Below are 12,830 nucleotides of genomic sequence, written 5' to 3'. Positions count from 1 at the left end.
GGTTCAGGACTGGGGAAAAACTGTTGTTCGTGCATTTTTCCTGCAATGGATTAGTGAATGGGGATTGCAGAATGGATTGTGTTAATGGTGTTCGTTTACCGAACAAACTGACGAACAGCCAGACCACCCGCAAGTGGAGTGTGCTGCTCGTTAACCTCTCAGGAGCTTAATTGACGAACGGCTGGGTGGTCGGCGTTCGTATGAACGAACACGTGGCAGCGGCAGTTTTGTTTAGCCGAACACGCTCAGCGGTGTTTGGTGGTCGAACACCTGGAACTATTTTCTGCTACTATTTCCACGAACACCGCTGAGACTTCTACCGTCCGTGCGTTTGGCTAAATCCATACGAACGGAGTGCTATTCTAAGAGAAGAAGCTCACGAACGAGATGCTTGCAATGACAGTATGCACGAACAGATCCGTTCGTGCAATTTGTACCTATTTTGAAGGAGAAGATAGACCAGCTGCACAGCCCAAATCTGTGGAACTGTTTTGGGCATAAAAGCCATGCTTGCGGTCAGTCAAATGTGACTTCCAGCTATCTCTCGAACCACTGAACCGATTTGGATGATTTTTTCATATGTTGTTCCCATAATTATGCCCGTTCAGAAAATGTAAGTGAATGTGATGTATAATTTTAAAGTTATGAAAAATTTGTAGAAAGTGTATTTTTCGCTTGGAGATAATTGAGTTGGTACAGCAATTAACTCAATTATCTCCCAAGCAGAGGGGGGGAATTTACAGTAATAAATGGGAGTGTTTAACTGTGTTACTGTAAACTATTGGTTGTTGAGTTGAGTTACCACGTGGGTGGTAACCTTGTAGATAAGAAGCAATAAAGCCTCAGTTCATTCTGTTCTGATCTGCTTAACCCTCAATATGTAGCTTTGTCTCATTATTGTAGGGAACTGCTATATTCACACTGGGGATTGCTATACTTTGTATACTCCCCTGAGTTCTAATCACTTAGCTCTTTTAAGAGCTGTTCCTGATACACTCTCCTGGAGGAGAGGTCTTTCCCACGCAGACACACATACATACTAGCTCACTCACTAGGAGGGACACACACAATCACTGGCATGGGCTGAAGTCTACCTGTCGCGGAAAACTGTGGAAGCACTGGAAGGTGAAGTCTCCATTTTCTGACCTATTCCTTCCAGGTCAGCAGCATGTGTGCAGGGGCGAGGCTTGCATGTGGAAGGTGTGGCTTGAGTCCAGGGGTGGAGCATTGCTGGGGATTCAGAAGGGAGACTTAATGCTCCCTCCAGCCCTGTGACAGCCTTAGTTCGTCCGCACCATTGTTGAGTCTATAGTTGATCACTGTGGACTGTCCGGGCAGGATCTGAATCACAGCAAACTGGACATTTCACTCCCTCAAGGCTTTTTAAGCTACGATTACAAATGCATGCTGAAGAGAGTGTGGCCAAGTGGGTTCTTTGTGCAACCTGCTCTGGACAAGTCCTAAATCAAGCTCATACTGAAAATCTATTCATGACTTGCTTAAATAGATGACTCAATTGACAATTTGACTCCTGAGCATTTGTTTATTTAAAAACTTCCAGGTGACCTACCCAAATACAAACAAATTATGTTAGGGTATCATTTGATTTCTTCTATTACAGCCATACCATGTCTTTGGAAATCTATTGACATACCAAATATTAAAGAAGTACTTCACTCGGTGACATGATGGGCAACTTGGGAGAAATATATCAGACAGAGGTATGGCCTACATTCATGAACTACACTTGACCAGTTATTAACATGATATAAACACTCCATAACATTTTACACTATGATGATTCAGCCCTGGTAATTTTTAAAATGTGTTCTTCTGGATGATTATATATATTGCATTATTCCCCAGTTTTTTTATTGTTTATATTTCTGTATCATTTTTGTTCTTGTTCATTATTATTGTAAAATACGAATTAACTCCTTAATAAAAAAATTATAAAAAAGAAAATATGATATGAATAAAATCTAGAAAAAAAAGAAGAAATGGGAGAAGATGTATATCATATACTGGGTCAAAGGGCTAGGGGGCATTAACCCAAAAAACTGGACTGGTGCCCTGACCACAAAGTAATAGAAATATACTTTGAATAGCTGTAAATTCTAACTCTGATAATTCCTCTTTTAACAATCTGAGAAAAATGACCCACGAGCAAGAACTAGCTCAGTGACCCAGTGACGAGGAACAACAGCTGTTTGAGCAAATTGAGAAAGCTGCGAATCTGGGTAACACTTTAATTATTGGAGATTTTAATTACCAGGACATAAATTGGGACAGACGAACTAGTAGCTCAGCAAAGGGAATTAGGTTTTTGAACTTGTTAAATGACACCTTCATGTCACAACTTGTACAAGCACCAACTAGAAAGGACGCTTGTCTGGACCTGGTTCTAACAAACAATGTTTGACCAATATTCAAGTAGGTCATTACTTGGGAAATAGTGATCACAATATAGTGTCCTTTGAAATAAAATCAAAAAAACAAAAGCACATGGGGTGTACTAAAACATATAATTTTTAAAAGGCCAATTTCTATAAGTTAAGGGCAGCTTTATAATATATTGACTGGCATAAACTCTGTTGTGAAAAGAACACTGAGGATAAATGGAAAATCTTCCAACAAATATTAGAAAGGTAAATTGTTCAGTATGTAGCATTGGGTAATAAATATAAAAGAAACACAGTGAAACCAATGTGGCTTAGCAGAGAAATAAAACAAGAGATTAAAAATAAGAAAATGGCATTTAAAGCATCTAAATCAGACAAATCAGATGCATCTTATAAAAGATACAAGGAAGCCAATAGTGCGTGCAAAAAGGCGATTAGATTTGCTAAACTTCAAAATGAAAAAATGATACCCAAAGAGGGCAAAACCAACCCCAAAGCATTATTTAAGCATATACATAAAAAAAAAAAAAACAATGAAAGTGTAGGTACACTAAAAACTGGAATAAGGGTGTTAGTTAATGAAGACCAGGAAAAGGCAAGAATTTTAAATAACTATTTCTCCTCTGTTTATATTAAGGATGAACCCATGGCATTAGATGTGCAAATGATTGCTGCTAAAAACTTGCATAAAAATTGTAATTGTTAACTCAAGACAAGGTGCTGCAGCAACTAAGGAAAGTTAACATGTCTCGCAGTGTCCCCATGTGTCTCAGTGTCCCCATGTGTCCCAGTATCCTCTAGTGTCTCAGTGTCACCATGTGTCCCCTAGTGTCTCAGTGTTCCCATGTCTCCCTTCTGCCTTCCCCTCATCCCTCACTTCCCTGTGCTGTCTGAACTATCTGTGCTGTGTAGCTGCTCCTCTGCGTATTAGTGAGTAGAGAGAGGCAGGGAGGGATATGCCTGCCTCTCTCCTATCCCTGCCTCTCTCCATACACAGTGACCCCTACTGGCTGGTGCTGGTATTGCAGAGTAATCTCCGTTTATACTGAGAAAAATATTTGCATTTGTATTGCCGATATTACTGCAATACCATCATGGCCAGGCAGCCTCAAATATTGGCTGTGCCTTAAAATACTAGTCAGGTGGCAAACCTAAGAGTAGTGTGAAAAAAAAAAAGTTAAAACAATAATATATATATATTTTTTTAAATGGGCCTTTTCCATGGGCCTGGGCCTGGAGCTGCAGCTCCATCAGCCCCTATGTTAATCCGGCCCTGGCGTAGGGTTTCTGCTCTCACCTCACTGCTCCTTCAAACCTCTACCCACACCCCTTTCCTCTCTTTCTCATCATTTGAGATTCATTAAATCCGCCTTTTCAAACCCGTCTCTGCTAACATTGTGGTTATCTATTGTCCCCCTGGTTCCCCACTTCTCTTCCTTGACCACTTTGCTGCCTGGCTTCCTTACTTCCTCTCCTCCATCTGTAATTCTTGGAGACCTCAACATTCCCATTAACTCACCCTTGACCTCAGCAGCCTCAAAACTACTTTCTATTACCTCCTCCCTTGGGCTAATTCCCCCACCCATGTAGCAGGCAATACTCTAGACCTTATTTTCACTCATGATTGTACAGCCTCTACCATCTGCAACACTCAATTTCCTCTCTCAGTTAATCATTTCCTATAATTTGCTCTCAATAGCCCCCTCCCCCAACAACCTCAACCTAACCCCCCTCAACTCAGAAGGAATCTGAGTTCTATAAACATCCAGCAGCTGTCAGCTGATATCAATTTAAAACTATTATCCATTCACTGGCTATCTCCTCATATAACTCTACCCACACCTCAGCCCTGGATGCTGCAGCCCCTCTCCAAATACACAACGCAAGGAGGACATGCCCCCAACCATGGCACACTAAATCAACACGCTACCTGCAAAGATGTTCACGTTCTGCTGAACGCTGCTGGAGGAAATCTCACACAGAGTCAGATTTTCTACACTACAAATTCATATTGCGTTCATACAGCACAGCCCTTGCCCTTGCCAAACAGTCATACATTTCTTCTCTTATTCATTCATGCTCCCACAATCCCAGGCGTCTCTTTGATACCTTTAACTCTCTTCTTTGCCCTGCTGTGGCCACCCCCCAAACTAACCTTACAGCTGATAGTCTTGCTTGCTACTTTACTGACAAGATTGAACAGATAAGGAAATAATTCTCACCACCTTGCCCCTCACCTTTTCAACCTCCCCTGGATCATGCCTCTCCAACTCTTCCGACCTTCTCCCAGGCTACTGAACAAGAGGTGGCTGAACTTATCCTTTCCTCTCGCCCCACCACTTGCCCGCTCGATCCTGTCCCTTCTCACCTTATTAGATCTCTCTCCTCTTGTCTTTTGCTCTCCTTAACACACGTCTTCAACTGCTGTCTTTCTTCTGGCACTGTTCCTGCTGTCCTGAAACATGCAACTGTATACCCATCTTAAAAAAAAACATGTCTCGACCCATCCTCCCCCTCTAACTATCGTCCTATATCCCTGCTCCCTTTTTCCTCAAAGCTTCTTGAAAGACTAGTCTTCACTAGTGATGACACGAACATAAAATTTTCGGTTCGCGAACGGCGAACACGAACTTCCGCAAACCGGGCGAACCGCCATAGACTTCAATGGGCAGGCGAATTTTAAAACCCACAGGGACTCTTTCTGGCCACAATAGTGATGGAAAAGTTGTTTCAAGGGGACTAACACCTGGACTGTGGCATGCCGGAGGGGGATCCATGGCAAAACTCCCATGGAAAATTACACAGTTGATGCAGAGTCTGGTTTTAATCCATAAAGGGCATAAATCACCTAACATTCCTAAATCACAATGGATATGGATTGACACCTGACATATGACATATTGACACCTTGACATATGGATTGACACCTGTCCTCAGAGCCCCTGATACACACTGACACAGAGCAGAATAGGGACTGTTCCCATTCCATAGGGTCACTTGGCAGATATGGATTGACACCTGTCCTCAGGGACCCTGATACACACTGACACAGAGCAGAATAGGGACTGTTCCCCCTACATAGGGTCACTTGGCAGATATGGATTGACACCTGTCCTCAGAGACCCTGATACACACTGACACAGAGCAGAATAGGGTCTGTTCCCCCTACATAGGGTCACTTGGCAGATATGGATTGACACCTATCCTAAGAATCCCTGATACAAGCTGACACAGAGCAGAATAGGGACTGTTCCCCCTACATAGGGTCACTTGGCAGATATGGATTGACCCCTGTCCTCATTGACCCTGATACACACTGACACTGAGCAGAATAGGGACTGTTCCTCCTACATAGGGTCACTTGGCAGATATGGATTGACACCTGTCCTCAGGGACCCTGATACACACTGACCCAGAGCAGAATAGGGACTGTTCCCCCTACATAGGGTCACTTGGCAGATATGGATTGACACCTGTCCTCAGGGACCCTGATACACACTGACACAGAGCAGAATAGGGACTGTTCCTCCTACATAGGGTCACTTGGCAGATATGGATTAACACCTGACCTCAGGGACCCTGATACACACTGACACAGAGCAGAATAGGAACTGTTCCCCCTACATAGGGTCACTTGGCAGATATGGATTGACACTTGTCCTCAGAGACCCTGATACACACTGACAAAGAGCAGAATAGGGACTGTTCCTCCTACATAGGGTCACTTGGCAGATATGGATTGACACCTGTCCTCAGGGACCCTGATACACACTGACACAGGGCAGAATAGGGACTGTTCCCCCTACATAGGGTCACTTGGCAGATATGGATTGACACCTGTCCTAAGAGACCCTGATACACACTGACACAGAGCAGAATAGGGACTGTTCCCCCTACATAGGGTCACTTGGCAGATATGGATTGACACGTGTCCTCAGGGACCCTGATACACACTGACACAGAGCAGAATAGGGACTGTTCCCCCTACATAGGGTCACTTGGCAGATATGGATTGACACCTGTCCTCAGGGACCCTGATACACACTGAAACAGAGCAGAATAGGGACTGTTCCTCCTACATAGGGTCACTTGGCAGATATGGATTGACACCTGTCCTCAGGGACCCTGATACACACTGACACAGAGCAGAATAGGGACTGTTCCTCCTACATAGGGTCACTTGGCAGATATGGATTGACACCTGTCCTCAGGGACCCTGATACACACTGACACAGAGCAGAATAGGGACTGTTCCTCCTACCTAGGGTCACTTGGCAGATATGGATTGACACCTGTCGTCAGAGACCCTGATACACACTGACACAGAGCAGAATAGGGACTGTTCCCCCTACATAGGGTCACTTGGCAGATATGGATTGACACCTGTCCTCAGGGACCCTGATACACACTGACACAGAGCAGAATAGGGACTGTTCCTCCTACATAGGGTCACCATTTTTAGCCCAAGGCAGCTCATCTCATCAGGCCTTTTTTAGTCGAATGTATCGCCCACTGTCAGTCCCTTCGGGATCCATCCCTCATTCATCTTAATAAAGGTGAGGTAATCTAGACTTTTTTGACCTAGGTGACTTCTCTTCTCAGTGACAATACCTCCTGCTGCACTAAAGGTCCTTTCTGACAGGACACTTGAAGCGGGGCAGGCCAGAAGTTCTATCGCAAATTGGGATAGCTCAGGCCACAGGTCAAGCCTGCACACCCAGTAGTCAAGGGGTTCATCACACCTCAGAGTGTCGATATCTGCAGTTAAGACGAGGTAGTCTGCTACCTGTCGGTCGAGTCGTTCTCTGAGGGTGGATCCCAAAGAGCTGTGTCGATGCATAGGACTTAAAAGCTCCGCATGTCCTCCATCAACAACACGTCTTTAAAGCATCCTGTCCTTGCCGGCGTGGTTGTGGGAGGAGGAGGATTACTTTCACCTCTTCCCCTGTTAGATTCCCGTTGTGCTGTGACATCACCCTTATACGCTGTGTAAAGCATACTTTTTCATTTATTTTGCAAATGCTGCCTCCTTTCCGACTTGTTGTAATTCGGTAACATTTCAGCCACTTTCTGCTTATACCGGGGGTCTATAGCGTGGGCACCCAGTACAGGTCGTTCTCCTTCAGCCTTTTTATACGAGGGTCCCTCAACAGGCACGACAGCATGAAAGACCCCATTTGCACAAGGTTGGACGCCGAGCTACTCATTTCCCGTTCCTCCTCCTCAGTGATCTCAATGTTCTTCCCCCCAGCCACGTACAACACCACGGGTACCAGATAGGTGACAATGAGCACCCTGGGATGCCTGTTGTGGTTTGTCTTCCTCCTCCTCCTCAAAGCCACATTCCTCCTCTGACTCCTCTTCCTCACAATCCGCTTCCAGCGTTGCCGCAGGTCCAGCAAGCGATGCTGATAAGGCTGTTTCTGGTGGTGATGGTGACCACAACTCTTCCTCTTTACGCTCATCTACGGCCTGATCCAGCACTCTTTGCAGGGCACGCTCCAGGAAGAAAACAAATGGTATGATGTCGCTGATGGTGCCTTCGGTGCGACTGACTAGGTTTGTCACCTCCTCAAAAGGACGCATGAGCCAACAGGCATTGCGCATGAGCGTCCAGTAACGTGGCAAAAAAATTCCCAGCTCCCCAGAGGCTGTCCTAGCACCCCGGTCATACAAATATTCATTAACGGCTTTTTCTTGTTGGAGCAGGCGGTCGAACATTAGGAGTGTTGAATTCCAACGTGTCGGGCTGTCGCAAATCAAGAGCCTCACTGGCATGTTGTTTCGCCGCTGGATATCTGCAAAGTGCGCCTTGGGCATGTAGGAACGCCTGAAATGGCCACACACCTTCCTGGCCTGCTTCAGGACATCCTATAAGCCTGTGTACTTATGCACAAAGCGTTGTACGATCAGATTACACACATGTGCCATGCACGGTACATGTGTCAACTTGCCCAACTTCAATGCCGCCAACAAATTTGTTCCGTTGTCACAAACCACTTTGCCGATATCCAGTTGCTGCGGAGTCGGCCACTTTTCCACCTGTGCGTTCAGGGCGGACATGAGTGCTTGTCCGGTGTGACTCGCTGCTTTCAAGCAAGTCAAACCAAAGACGGCGTGACACTGCCATATCCGAGATGTGGAATAGTACCTGGGGAGCTGGGGGGGTGCCGTTGATGTGGAGCAAGACGCAGCAGCAGAAGAGGACTCAGCCGAGGAGGTTATGGAAGAGGATGTAGTAGGAGGAGTAGAGGAGGTGGCAGCAGGCCTGCCTGCAAGTCGTGGCGGTGTCACCAACTCCTCTGCAGAGCCACGCATTCCATGCTTGGCAGCCGTCAGCAGGTTTACCCAATGCGCAGTGTAGGTGATATACCTGCCCTGACCATGCTTTGCAGACCAGGTATCAGTGGTCAGATGGACCCTTGCCCCAACACTGTGTGCCAGTGGCTGAAGATGCTGGACCAGGAGGAAGATGGAGGCTTTGAGTTTGTGTGCTGCTTGTACTCATGTGTTGATCCCATAGGCGTTTGTGATGTGCGATCATGTGCCTACGCAAAGCAGTTGTACCTAGGTGGGTGTTGGACTTCTCATGACTCAGTTTCTTTTGGCACAGGTTGCAAATGGCATCACTATTGTCAGAGGCAGACACACAAAAAAAATGCCACACTGCTGAGCTCTGTAATGACGGCATTCTGGTGGTGGACACAGCATGCGTTGATTGGCGTGCTGTCGGGCTGACCCCGGGTGCCGATGCTTGCTGTCTGATTGTGCCACCAACTCCTTGTGACGACCTCCCCCTGTTAGGACTCCGCGGGCAGCTGTGAGGGGAGGCTGCAATCCTCTCGCAGCACTCACCCTCGGTCCGTCGCCGCCCGCGGTCCCCTCAACGGTCAGCGAGCGGCGTCCTCTCCTCTTGACACGACGCTCGCGTCCTCCTCTCCTCCTCCCAGCGGCAGCATGTATAATGCTGCAAGCTGGGAGCCGGCACTGATATCTGAACGCCGGGGTCACTCACGTGACCCGGCGTTAAAGCTACAGCACAACAATCACAGTGGGGGGTATAGATATCCCCCACGTGTGATTGTTAATTCTGATTGGAAGTTATCCAATCAGAATTAAGATAAGGATTTAAATACTTACCTTTCCTGTCTCTCTGTTGCCCTGTTGTGGTCTTTGATACCTGAATTTCTTTTTGCTAGTAGGTCTCTCTGGTTACCGTATATTTGGCTCGTTATTCCGATTCTCCTGATTTCTCCATTCCTTTGACCTCGGCTTGTTTCTCGCTCTCCTGTTTTCTGGCTCCCTCTACTTGGCTTGTCTCCTGACTATTCTTAGTGTGCTTAAACCGGCCATTCTAAGGACCGGTACTGCACCCTTTACTATCTGTGACCTGTTAGCGTGTTAGGTTCCCCGAATCGTGACATTACAACAGGGCCAAAATGGAACCTGCTGACATTCCACAGCTACTAGTTAACCAGGAGGCTAGAATGGATGGTTTAGACCACCATATGGACCAGTTTGCTCAGGCTTTACAAACCATACTGGCTCGTACTGCACACTTGCAACCTGCCGTTCAGGAGGTTGCTGCTGCTGTGTCCGAACCCATTCCCACTCCGGTACCCGTTCCTGCTCACGTAGTTCATATGACGCCGCCACAGCGCTATAGCAGTGACCCAGCATTTTGTCGTGGTTTCCTGCACTCACTACAAACACACTGCATTCATTATACACACTCTGCACTCACTACAAACACTATGCATTCATTATACACACTACATTCATTATACACACTGCACTCACTACAAACACACTACATTCATTATACACACACTGCACTTCCTACAAACACACTACATTCATTATACACACTCTGCACTCACTACAAATACACTACATTCATTATACACACTCTGCACTCACTACAAATACACTACATTCATTATACACACTCTGCACTCACTACAAATACACTATATTAATTATACACACTGCACTCACTACACACACTCTGCACTCACTACAAACAGACTACATTCATTATACACACTCTGCACTTTCTACAAACACACTGCATTCATTATACACACTCTGCACTTTCTACAAACACACTGCATTCATTATACACACTCTGCAATCACTACAAACACACTGCATTCATTATACACACTCTGCACTTTCTACAAACACACTGCATTCATTATACACACTCTGCACACACTACATTCACTATACACACTCTGCACTTACTCCAAACACACTACATTCATTATACACACTCTGCACTCACTACAAACACACTACATATATTATGCACACTGCACTCACTACAAACACACTACATTCATTATACACACACTGCACTCACTACAAACACACTGCATTCATTATACACACTCTGCACTCACTACAAACACTATGCATTCATTATACACAATACATTCATTATACACACTGCACTCACTACAAACACACTACATTCATTATACACACACTGCACTTACTACAAACACACTACATTCATTATACACACTCTGCACTCACTACAAATACACTATATTAATTATACACACTGCACTCACTACACACACTCTGCACTCACTACAAACAAACTACATTAATTATACATACTCTGCACTCACTACAAACAGACTACATTCATTATACACACTCTGCACTTTCTACAAACACACTACATTCATTATACACACTCTGCAATCACTACAAACACACTGCATTCATTATACACACTCTGCACACACTACATTCACTATACACACTCTGCACTTACTCCAAACACACTACATTCATTATACACACACTGCACTCACTACAAACACACTACATTCATTATACACACTCTGCACTCACTACAAACACACTACATATATTATGCATACTGCACTCACTACAAACACACTACATTCATTACACACACTCTGCACTCACTACAAACACACTGCATTCATTATACACACTCTGCACTCACTACAAACACACTACATTCATTATACACACCCTGCACTGCACTATAAGCATAGGAGTGTAATTTTTTTTATTTATTTTTTAAGGGTGGGTGTGGGAATCATGGGTGAGTTCCCACACTTTTTTCTCCAGGACTTGACCCCTGCCTGTAACTACCACAAAAAATTCAAAATCCCAGACACATTATATATTCTGTAAATCAGAACAACTAAATTAATTTATTTTAATTACTTTCTTTAACCTGCACTAATTATGCACACATTATTATTGCAAAAACTGTAAAAAAAAACACACAATTTTTATTTATTTTTTTGCATTTTTCTGTATTTTTTTGATAATAAATAAGCATTTATATATATATATATATATATATATATATATATATATATATATATATATATGTTACATCAAATTAAAGCCCTTTCTGTCCTTTAAAAAACAGTATATAATATGTGTCGGTGCAATAAACGAGAGAGATGCAAATTGCAGTTGAACGCAAACAGCAAGAAAATGCAAAAATTGCTTCTGTCATTAAGCGTAAGACAAGCTTCTGAAGCTGTGTCCTTAAGGGATTAATTAATGTTATGCATCTAGTTGTTTTTATTCAGTTTGTCAGTTAGTTCAGCCTGACTTGTTAAATACCCTATATTGTCCCCTCTTCTGACAAACTCTCAAGCTAGTTTAATTAGTTGGACATGTTTGCAAAGCCAATGTGACTACGTTATATCATATATAAAAAAAAGTGTAGCATTCTTAAAAGGCATGCAAATGTATTCCACTGTATCGTAATGCACTTGCGACTGCTGTCGTGGCATTGCAAGCTTCTTTGTCTATTTATGCACGTGAAAAATAAAGAATACAAAAGATAAAAAATAATTCTACAATTTTTCCAGATCTGCTCATTTAAACTTAAATTTGAAACTCAAAGTTAGATATTGCTTTCAGTTTGATTACTCTGACCTTAAAGGGACACTATAGTCACCCAGACCACTTCAGCTCAATGAAGTGGTCTGGGTGCCAGGTCCCTCAGGTTTTAACTCTTCAGATGTAAACATAGCAGTTTCAGAGAAACAGTGTTAATCCAACCTCTAGTGGCTGTCTTCCTGAAAGCCACATCTGCGACTCTGGATGCAAAATTCGCATTCAGCGTGCAGAACGTCCATAGGAAAGCATTGAGAAGTGCTTTCCTATGGACTGTTTGAATGCACGCGCGGCACTTGCTGCGCATGCGCATTCCGCGCCACTTGGGAGCTGACATCTGCGGGGGAGGAGAGGTCAACAGCGCCGAGGGAACCCGGCACTGGATTAAGGTAAGCTGCTGAAACCCCTTCAGCGCCAAAGGAGGGGGACCTTGAGGGTGGGGGCACCCTTAGGGCACTATAGTGTCAGGAAAACCGCTTTGTTTTCCTGACACTATAGTGATCCTTTAAAATTTTAATTCACTTT

At 44.4% G+C, this 12,830-nt stretch overlaps 1 protein-coding gene across 2 annotated transcripts in view; it reads right to left on the bottom strand.

The window, feature by feature from the left end:
* Positions 1 to 12,830, bottom strand: part of PKP1 (plakophilin 1) — a 448,336-nt gene that overhangs the window by 354,118 nt on the left and 81,388 nt on the right. The window lies entirely within an intron of this gene.

The sequence above is a fragment of the Pelobates fuscus genome, chromosome 1 (assembly GCF_036172605.1).
Source record: "Pelobates fuscus isolate aPelFus1 chromosome 1, aPelFus1.pri, whole genome shotgun sequence".
Taxonomy (NCBI): domain Eukaryota; kingdom Metazoa; phylum Chordata; class Amphibia; order Anura; family Pelobatidae; genus Pelobates; species Pelobates fuscus.
The sequence above is the reverse complement of the archived record's forward strand: the minus strand, read 5'-3'. Positions and strand labels throughout refer to the sequence as shown.